The sequence below is a fragment of the Orycteropus afer genome, unplaced genomic scaffold (assembly GCF_000298275.1).
Source record: "Orycteropus afer afer isolate SDZICR_OR568_19922 unplaced genomic scaffold, OryAfe1.0 scaffold00099, whole genome shotgun sequence".
Lineage (NCBI taxonomy): Eukaryota > Metazoa > Chordata > Mammalia > Tubulidentata > Orycteropodidae > Orycteropus > Orycteropus afer.
In genome coordinates, this window is record NW_006921686.1 from 2,892,687 (window position 1) to 2,902,826 (window position 10,140).

The following is a 10,140-nucleotide window of genomic DNA, read 5'->3' on the forward strand; positions in this document are numbered from 1 at the left end:
CCTTAACCACTACACCACCCAGAGGTCCTTTCTTACACTAAAGTAAGGCCACATAAGAACTATACACTTGTTCTGACTGACCTACAATTCTTAAAGACACAGGAATGTATCTTGATAACCTGGGGACTGCCTATATTTACCTAAGACCAGACCAAGAAACCAAACTTACTGCCATCGAGTCAATTCCAACTCATAGCACCCCCCTTTGGGTTTCTGAGGCAGTAAATCTTAACAGAAGTAGATTGCCCAGTCTTCCTTCTGCAGAGTGGCTGGTGGGTTTGAACCACCAGTCTTCTGGTTAGCAGCCAAATGCCTTAGGCATTACGCCACCAGAGTTCCTTGTGTTTACCTAAAAGAAGCGAAAATTTCTGTTGACACAAGGCTGTACAGTTGAAAGCTGGTGTGGTAGTTAAAGTTGTGAGTCCGCTTGGCTGGGCCTGGTTGAGGGGCGGCTGGGCAGCTGGTGGTAGTTATTCCCCATAAGACTGGCAATCAACTCCATGGTGGCATCTACCACAAGCAGCTGAGGAGAAGCCTTTGGGAATGGTCTCTAGCCTGTGGCACGCTTGGACCCTGCATGTAGGCATGTCATTGTTCAGGAGCCTGCCATGTTCTGCCAACCTTGGGACTTACAATGGACTTAAGTTAATGGCCTGCCATGTGATTTGGTAACATCGGGACTGTGCCTTTTGACTTGTCAACCTTGGGTTTTTCAGCCTCAGCAGCCAGCAGCTGTCTGAGTGAAGAAAAGCCTCTAGCTCCAGTGGGCCGGGAGCAGGAGGCAGAGCTGAAGCCCAAGGCTGAGGGGCCTTCACCCAGCCCCTAGAGCCTGGCACTTTGAACTCGGACTTAACACCTCCAAATTACAAGAAAAAACTCCTGTTTGTTAAAGCCATCCCATTTGTGGTATATTCCTGTCAGAGCAGCACTAGGGAACCAGAATTGCTGCTCTACTCACTATCGGCCAAATGTGGAAACACTCCCTTCGGATAAGCGAGGACAGTCATACCAATAGATGACTACTCAGCAGTAAGAGTCAAACTAATGATCTACACAACATGGGCTCATCTCACAGATAAGCTGAAGGAAAGAGGCCAAAGCCTGAGAGTACACACTGTCCTGTTCCCTTTGTGTCAGTGTCTAGAACAGGCTGAACTAGTCTACGGTGAGAGGTTGGAACAGTGGTGTGACCTCTGAGGGGGCGTGTTGACTAGGAGGGAATCCAAACAAATCTTCAACAATACAGCAAATGTTCTAGATCTTGATGGGGATGGGGATTATATTTGAAACAACCTGACACTTAAGATTTGTGCATTTTATTCTATGGTACCCTTCCATTAAAAATAAGAAATATAATTTCTAGCTTGCAAGCAGCCCTCCAAGGGACAGCAAGTGGTCCCTTCACCTGGAGGACCAGTGGAAGGAGACGCAGGAATAGGAGAAGGATATGAACTGTGTCCTAATTGTCTCCACGAACAACTGCCACCTTTGCCATGAGACCAGAAAAACTTGGATGGTGTCCAGCTACTATTACTGAACATTTGGTCAAAGAGCCCTGTGTTAGGCTGGGTTCTTTAGAGAAACAAAACCAGTAAAGCTTATATATAGAGAGAAGGGGAAATTTATCTTAGGAAAATGGTTCGTGCACTTATAGAAACCGGCAAGTCCAAAGTTCTTGGATCAAACGTCAAGCTGGAGGCTTTTCCCAACTCATGCAGCTGCAGGGGCTGAGGAGCTCAAGGTTGGCAGGCAGTATACTGGCCGTTGACTCCAATGAATGATGAATCCATGATCTCCAGGCCGAATGGTGGATGTTCGCTCACGGACAGCTGTAGGCAGCACAATAGGATCCTGATCCACAGAAGAGAGTCTCTTCCCAGGATGTCCATAAATATATTGGAAGCAGGCCACACCCCTAGGGAACTCCCTTTCAACTGATTGGCTGCTCAAAACATATTCATCTAATCCCATCATGGAAGTAGCCACATCACAACAGCTTAAACCACACAGAATTGTGGTCCAGCCAAGTTGACACACAGCTCCAACTATCACAAGTCCATAGAAGAATCCTGATCAAAAGGGGTAAAATGCAGAACAGAGTTTGAAATTCTCATGGCCTCTAGACGTTCTGGAGCCAAGGAAGGTGAAACTATTGCTCTGAGATAATCTTTTAAAGTTTAAACCAAGAATATCCCCTAACGTCTTAAAACACAATAGTTTAATTTAACTAGTAAAAACTGTCTGCCGTGAGCATTAATACTCGTTTCAGAATGATCTGTATGGGATGAAATTGACAATAGCACCTTGAAAGATGAGATAGGAACCTTCAGGAGCACTGAGTTTATGTGAAAGGGCGAGGGACAGAAAAGGAGGGTGAGAACAGTTGCCCAACTTGAAGAATACGGTCAATCTCATTGAATGGTCCGTGTAGAAACAGTGGAATTGCTGTATATTCTATGGCGTACATTCTCAACCAAAAAAAGAAACACAATTTCTCTGATAGCCACCAACCCTGATACTTGATCTCTCGCTATCCACATAGTCCCATTAATGACTTCTTGTTGTTATGTGCCGGCAAGTTGGACCTGACTCATAGCAACCCCTCCTTGGGTTTCCGAGGTAGTATCACTACGGAAGTAGATTGCCCCATATTCTTTCTGAGGAGTGGCTGGTGGGTTTGAACCGCCAGCCTTCTGGTGAGCAGTCAAGTGCCTTAGGCACTGCGCCACCAGAGCTCCATTAATGACTTGCTTTTTTTTTTTTTTTAACCCGCCTTCTGCTATTTGAATGACAAACCTGCTGTGCAGCTGTCAAGTCCTGGATGAGGCTGTGGCCCGCAGAGCAGTCCTGCCTCATCTTCTAGCAGGAGCCTGTCTTGTGTGTCGCTGAAGCCTGTGAGACATTTCCATCTTATCTTCCCTGTCTTAAGTCCCTGGATTGACTTCTGCCAGATGCCCGGAGGCCTCACCAATCTGGGTCCAATTCGAGATGGTATCTCATGTATCTTCAACATCTTTTTTGATTGTTTATTTAATGACAGTCTAGGATTGTTGGAGCACAGAAGGAAAACAACATTCATACCCGATTCTGTACAGATTGGCTGGGGAAGGCACCCACGCACAGCCACTAATGAGGACGTTGAATAATTAGGTAGCTGGTGTTTGAAATGGTTTGTGAATTTGAGTTGTTAGACAGATTGGACAATCTACTTCCTTAGAGATACTGCCTCAGAAACCCACGGAGGGGTTGTTTTATGAGTCAGAAATGACTCGATGGCAGTGAGTGTCAAGATATTTTAATAATACTTGGGGAAGGTGATTGGGGCTTTTTGGGTGGGGCTCCAGGGCATTATTTTCTGAATTTTAAGTAGTGGTTTATCCAAATTTGCTATTGTAGTGCAGTGAACTGCTTAATGTGGCCCTTCTAGCCATCCTCCTCCATTCTGTGATGTATTGTAAACCCTATTCTCTGTGCCTATTTAGGGAGGTGCTCTGGTGGCGTAACACCTAAGGCATTTGACTGCTAACCAGAAGGCTGGTGCTTCAAACCCACCAGCCACTCCTCGGAAGGAAGACTGGGCAATGTACTTCTGTAGTGATAGTGCCTCGGAAACCCAAGGAGGTTTCCATGAGTGGGGACAGACTCAATGGCAGTGAGTCTGGTTTTTTGGTTTTTATGCCTATTTGGGAGCTCTGGTAGCATAGTGGCTAAGGCACTTGCCTGCTAACCAGAAGGCTGGCGGCTCAAACCCACCAGCCACTCCTCGGAAGGAATATGGGGCAATCTACTTCCGTAGTGATACTACCTCGGAAACCCAAGGAGGGGTCACTATGAGTCAGGTCCGACTTGACAGCACATAACAACAACAACAACAACGTGCCTATTTAGAGTGGGATGCATCTCAAGTCACTTCTTGCTGGAGGGTGGGACTCAAGTCATCTTAAGTGTCGCCTTGTTGGAAGGTGGGACTCAAGTCACCACCCTTGGCTTCCTTGAGGTGCATGTGTGAGTGTTCAGGGGAAGTTCACTCTCTTGTTCCAGTTCTGCATTTGGTTCATCATCATCTCACCCCTGGACTGGGGACAACAGCTGTCACCTGACCTGCTGATTTGGGCTCGCCAACCCCTGCAACCGTGGAGAAGCCTCCAGACCTGCCCACAGACCTGGGACTTGCCAGCCTCCCAACCTCCGCCCCCACCACACGAGCCGTTTCCTTGGGAGTCTGTGAGCTCTGTGAGGCGTTGCCGTGAACTACAGAACCTAAGACGGGAGGGGAGTCCTGAGTGGAGGAGGAGGAGCTGAGGTCCCGGATGACGGGGTGGCCTGACGGTCTGGAGAAGCTGGCCGCTTGGGGCATCTTTAACCTCCGCCTCCTGGGGACCAGCCTTGTGCTGATCTTTCCAAAAAAGAAATTATTCAAGCAGCTATTTAACACTTTTTTTGGGAATGGATTAGATTTAGATAACAAGGGATACTTGCTTAAACAGATGCTCATCTATGTGCATAATATATTGCCTATAAATCGCAACAAGTGGTATTAGGTGCCGCTGATCTCACGTGACAGAGTGGAACTGCCCCACAGAGTTTTCTAGGCTGTAATCTTTATGGGAGCAGGTCACCAGGTCTTTTCTGCAGTGGAGCTGCTGCGAGGGTTTGAACCACCAACCTTTTAGTTAGCAGCCATGCACTTAACCATTGCACCACCAGGACTTCTTCCATGTGTGTTGCTGTGAGGTGCCATCAAGTTGGTTCCCACCCATAGCACCCCCAGGGACCACAGAACACAAGCTCTGCCCGTTCCTGGGCCGTGCTCACAGTCGTTACTATCTTTGAGGCCATTGTTGCAGCCACAGTGTCAGTCCGTCTTGCTGCCTCTTTCTTCTGACCTTCCTCTTGCCACCTTCCAATTACAGGTGGGTGTTTGCAGCTTTTTCCCATTTTGAGTCTTGCCTCATCAGCCAATGAAAATCCTGAAAGCTTTGCTGCACCTTCGTCATTGAGATCGACTCTTCCTCAGTTGTCATTTGAGTGCCTTCCAACCTGAAGAGCTCATCTCCTGACACTACATCAGACAAATACGTCACTGCTATTCATAAGGTTCTCAGTGGCCAGCTCTCTCAGAAGTAGACTGCCCCGTCCGTCTTCCGAGTCTGTCTCAGTCCGGAAGCTCTGCTGAAACCTGTCTACTGTAGGTGACCCTGCTGGTATGTGAAATACCAGTGGCATAGCTTCCGTGACGCAGGCCACCATAGTACAACACATTGACAGACACGTATAATATGTGTACATACAAAGAATATGTAACAAAGTCATGCTTTCCTCAACGTTTAGCCAGTTTGTCCACTCTGTTTTTTAAAACTGGTGGTCCCGTGCCACTAATTTGCCTAAAACTCTGATCTAGTCCATATGGAGGAGCTCTGGTAGCGTAGAGCCTAAGGCACCGTGGCTGCTAACCAGAAGGCTGGCAGTTCAAACCCACCAGCCACTCCTCGGAAGGAAGGTTGGGCAATCTACTTCCATAGTGATACTGCCTCAGAAACCCAAGGAGGGGTCGCTATGAGTCAGGTCCAACTCAATGGCACATAACAACAACAACAAGTCCATATGGAATGACTGACACCACCTCCAACTTGCCACAGTGTGGACAGGGACTTCAGTAGCCCCCAGACCCGGCCTCCAAGCTCTGTTGATAATTTCAGTCCACAGTTATTGATTGATGACCGTTGTAAGCACTTGGCACATTTGTTTTTCAAATAGCCCCCTGAGGTGGTTCCAATGATTTTGACTCGGTTTCAAAGAGGGGGAAACTGAGGCACAGTGGAAGAACGGTGCGGTGGAGGCGTCTGACCTCCTCTCACTTCTCGGGGGCCCAGGAGAAGCATTATCAGGATCAAACCCCCCAAGGCTGATCCCTAGGAGGTGACAGTCAGAAACGCCTCCCCTCCAACTTATTACCTCTCCTGGCACCAACCCTCCTTCCCACAGCACACTCTTACTTCTCTGCTGGGTTTGATCATTTGTTGCAATGGCCACACAAAACTCACAGACCATACTCACCTTTATGGGGTTTATTAAGGAAGTAACAGATTCAGAAAACTCAAAGATACAGTTCTTCAGGCAGGACAGCTTCTCAGCCTAGTGCTGGCAGGCGGAACTGTCTGGCTCTTGGCCCGTGCCCGGCTTAGACAAGCGGTACAGAGCTCTGTTAGTTCAGTGGGTGAGTGTCTGCACATACTCCCCTCCACCAGCACATCTCCTGCCCGAAGGCACAGCTCAGGGTCCCTGCGCCGGGAAGCCCACAGTGCCATCTCCTGCATTTGCTGCTGCTTCCATCTCTCGCCATCTGTGGTGGTTAAGTTTGTGTGTCAACTTGGCTGGGCCTGGCCGAGTGGCTGGGCAGCTGGATGTAGTTATTCCCCGTGATGAGATTGGTGATTAACTCCATGGTGGAATCTATTGGAGCAGCTGAGTGGCTGCTCTAAGGGTGTGGTCTACTTCCTGTATCTAAGAAGCCACTTGGGGAATGGTCTCTAGCTTACAGCACACTTGAACCCTGCATGTAGCCGTGTCATTGTTCAGCAGCCTGCCACGCTCTGCCCATCTTGGGATTTTTAATGGACTTGCCGTGTTGTTTGGTAATAGCGGGACTGGGCCTTGTTACTTGTCAACCTTGGGCTTGTCAGCCTCAGCAGCCAGCAGCTGAGTGAAGAAAAGCCTCCAGCTTCAGTGGGCCGGGAGCAGGAGGCAGAACTAAAGCCCAAGGTTGAGGGATTTTCACCCAGCCCCTAGAGCCTGGCACTTTGAAGTCAGACTTAAAGTCTCCAAACTGTAAGAGAATAAACCTCCTGTTTCTTCAAGCCATCCCATTGGTGGTATATTCCTGTCAGAGTGGCAGTAGGGAACCAGAACTCCATCTCTGGTGCTACAGCTCTCTGTCTCCTGGGTCTAGGCAGTTCCCAGCACAGGGACCCTGGGTCCAAAGGATGCAATCCACTCTAGGCTCTTTTTTTCTTGATGATCGTGAGGTCAAGGACTTCATATTACTTGGTTCTACAACCAACACCAATGGAAGCAGCAGTCAAGACATCAGAAGACTTATTACTCTGGGCAAATCTGCTGCAAAAGTCCTCTTTCAAGTGCTAAGGAGCAAAGATGTCTCCTTGAAGACTAAGGTGCACCTGACCCAAGCCATGGTATTTTCAATCACCTATGCATGTGAGAGCTGGACAATGAATTAGGAAGACTGAAGAAGAGTTGATGCTTTTGAGTTGTGTTGGTGAAGAATACTGAGAGTCCCACGGACTGCCAGAAGAACTAACAAATCTGTCCTGGACGAAGTGCAGCTGGAATGCACCTTGAAAGCGAGAATGGCCAGACTTCGTCTCACCTACTTTGGTCATGTTGTAAGAAGGGACCATTCCCTGGAGCAGGATGTCATGCTTGGTAAAGTGGAGGGTCAACAAAAGAGGAAGTGGTAGAGTTGGGATCCAGAACCCCTCCAGCTGGCCCACAGCCCATATATGTATTGTTGTTGTTATGTGCCATCTAGTTGGACCCAACTCATAGTGACCCCTCCTTGGGTTTCCGAGGCAGTATCACTATGGAAGTAGATTGCTCCATCTTCATTCCGAGGAGTGGCTGGTGGGTTTGAACCGCCAGCCTTCTGGTTAGCAGTCAAGTGCCTTAGGCACTATGCTACCAGAGCTCCTTCATATATGTATATATTTTTTAAAATAATATTTCATTGTATTTTTGGTGAAGGTTTACACAGCAGTTTAGGTTCCCATTCAACGATTTCTACACAATTGTTCAGTGACATTGGTTACAATCTTTACAATGTGTGAACATGCTCATGATTTGCGTTCTGGTTGTTCTGTTTCCATTCATCTAGTTTCCCTAACCTTCTCATCTGTATATAGGTGATTTTCTAAAGAAGCACAGTTCTTATGAGTGATTGTCATTATCCTGTGAGCCATTTTCTTATTTAGCTACAAAGTGATCTCAGGGGTTAGTTTTGGTTCAAGATTTGAAGAGTAGCTCAGGGCAATAGTCTCAGGGACTCCTCCAGTCTGAACCAGCCCAGGAGGTCTGGTTGGTTGGTTTGTTTAAGGAATTTGAGTTCTGTTCCACATTTTCCTCCCTTTCCATCAGGGTCTGTCTATTGTGGCCCCGATTAGAACAGTCAGCCTTTAGCCCACATTTAAGCACCATGCTCCCAGCTTCTCTAAAATAATTATAAATAAACACCTGTGCTTAATGGAGTAATATCTATGTACCTTGATGATCTGATACTGTAAAGATTGACAGCCTTGAAAACCCTGTGGAGCAGTTCCACTCTGTCCTCTAGGGGCTCTGTGAGTCAGAATCAACTCCACAGCAGTGGGTGTGGTTTGGGCTTTGCTTCTGTGAAGATTGACAGCCTTGGAGACCCTGTGGGGCAGTTCCACTCTGTCCTCTAGGGGCGCTGTGAGTCAGAATCGACTCCATGGCAGTGGGTGTGGTTTGGGCTTTGCTTCTGTGAAGATTGACAGCCTTGGAAACCCTGTAGGCAGTTCCACTCTATCCTCTAGGGGCGCTGTGAGTTGGAAGCTTTCAACAGCAGTGGGTTGGCTTTGGGCTTTGCTTCCATAAAGATTGCAGCCTTGGAAACCCTATGTGGTAGTTCTACTCTGTCCCACAGAGTCGTTAGGAGTCAGAATCAACTCGACAGCACCGGTTTAGAGCCAATAGACCCTCTAGGTCAATGGTTTCACATATTTCTTTAAATCCAGCGGACTCTCCTGGAGTGAAATATACAGGGTGAATGCTGAAGAGGGTGGCTTTGACTGAAGAGGGTAGAGTCGTGGTCCCCTTCCATCATCTCCTCTAGATCCTGGGACTCAGAGGAGAAATGTCTGGAACCCATTAATGCAGCCCCTGCCCATTTCAAACAGGGAAAACCCAGGCCCAGCAAGGCCCAGCCCCTGGTGACGGGGGATCCCATGGGATCTGGAGAGCTTGGGGACTTTCAATTTCATCAGGGAGCTCAGGGGCTGCCAAGAGGTGCAGGCCAGGGCTGGTGCAGGCGCCCACACCCCAACCAAGCATAAGCAAGACCACTCTGTACCCCTCCCAGGTGATACCCTTTTCCCCTTCACACCCTATGTGCTCTCCAAGTTAATTTTGTGAACTGTGTGTGTGTGTGTGTGTGTATTTTATGATTTACACTGCTTTAATCAGAAAAACATTCCTGTAAATACAACTTTGAACCCTGAACTATTATCATTTTAACGTGAATTCAAATGTAATTTATTCATTTCTAGGAGCTCTGGTGGTGCTGTGGTTAAAGCATTTGGCTGCTAACCAGAGCTTGGCAGTTGGAACCCACCAGCCCCTCCATGGGGGAGAGAGATGGCAGTGACCTTCCATAAAGACTTACAGCCTTGGAAATCCTATGGAAACCCTCTGTCCTCTAGGGGTGCTGTGAGTTGGAATCGACTCACGGCAGTGGTTTTTTTTTTTTTTTTATTTCTAATTGACGTTCAGATCGCAGCAGCCCGAGAGTCCAGCTCTAGATGCAGCCCCCACCCCACCCCATTGCTGAGTTGGACATATTTTGGGGGACAAGATTCAACCCACTAGCGGGAAAAAAAAAACAACACTGCCATCAAGTTGATTCTGACTCCTAACGACCCCCATTGGGTTTCCCAGCCAGTGAATCTTTACGGAAGTAGATGGCCCAGTCTTCTGTCTGTGGAGTGGCTTGTCGGTTTGAACCATCAACCTTCTGGTTAGTACTCAAATGCCTTAGGCACTGGGCCACCAGAGCTCCTTCAATCCACTACAGAGGTGACCTGTATTGAGGTGTAATTCACATACAATAAACCATATTTATTAAAGTGTTCTTTGGCAGAGGTATACATCCATGAAACCGCTGCCAATCAAGATAGTCCCATCACCCTGAGGCTGCCTAGGTACAACCAAACACCTCATGGGATTTGGGTCCTTTGTTTGGAGGTTTAGGGTCATGGTTTCATGGGACATCCTAGTTAATTGGCTTAATAAAATGTTTAGTGATTCTGTCCTACCTCCTACTTCGTTAAGTAGTGCCTGAGGTCTTACAGACTTGCAACCAGCCATTTAAGGTACAACAATTGGTCT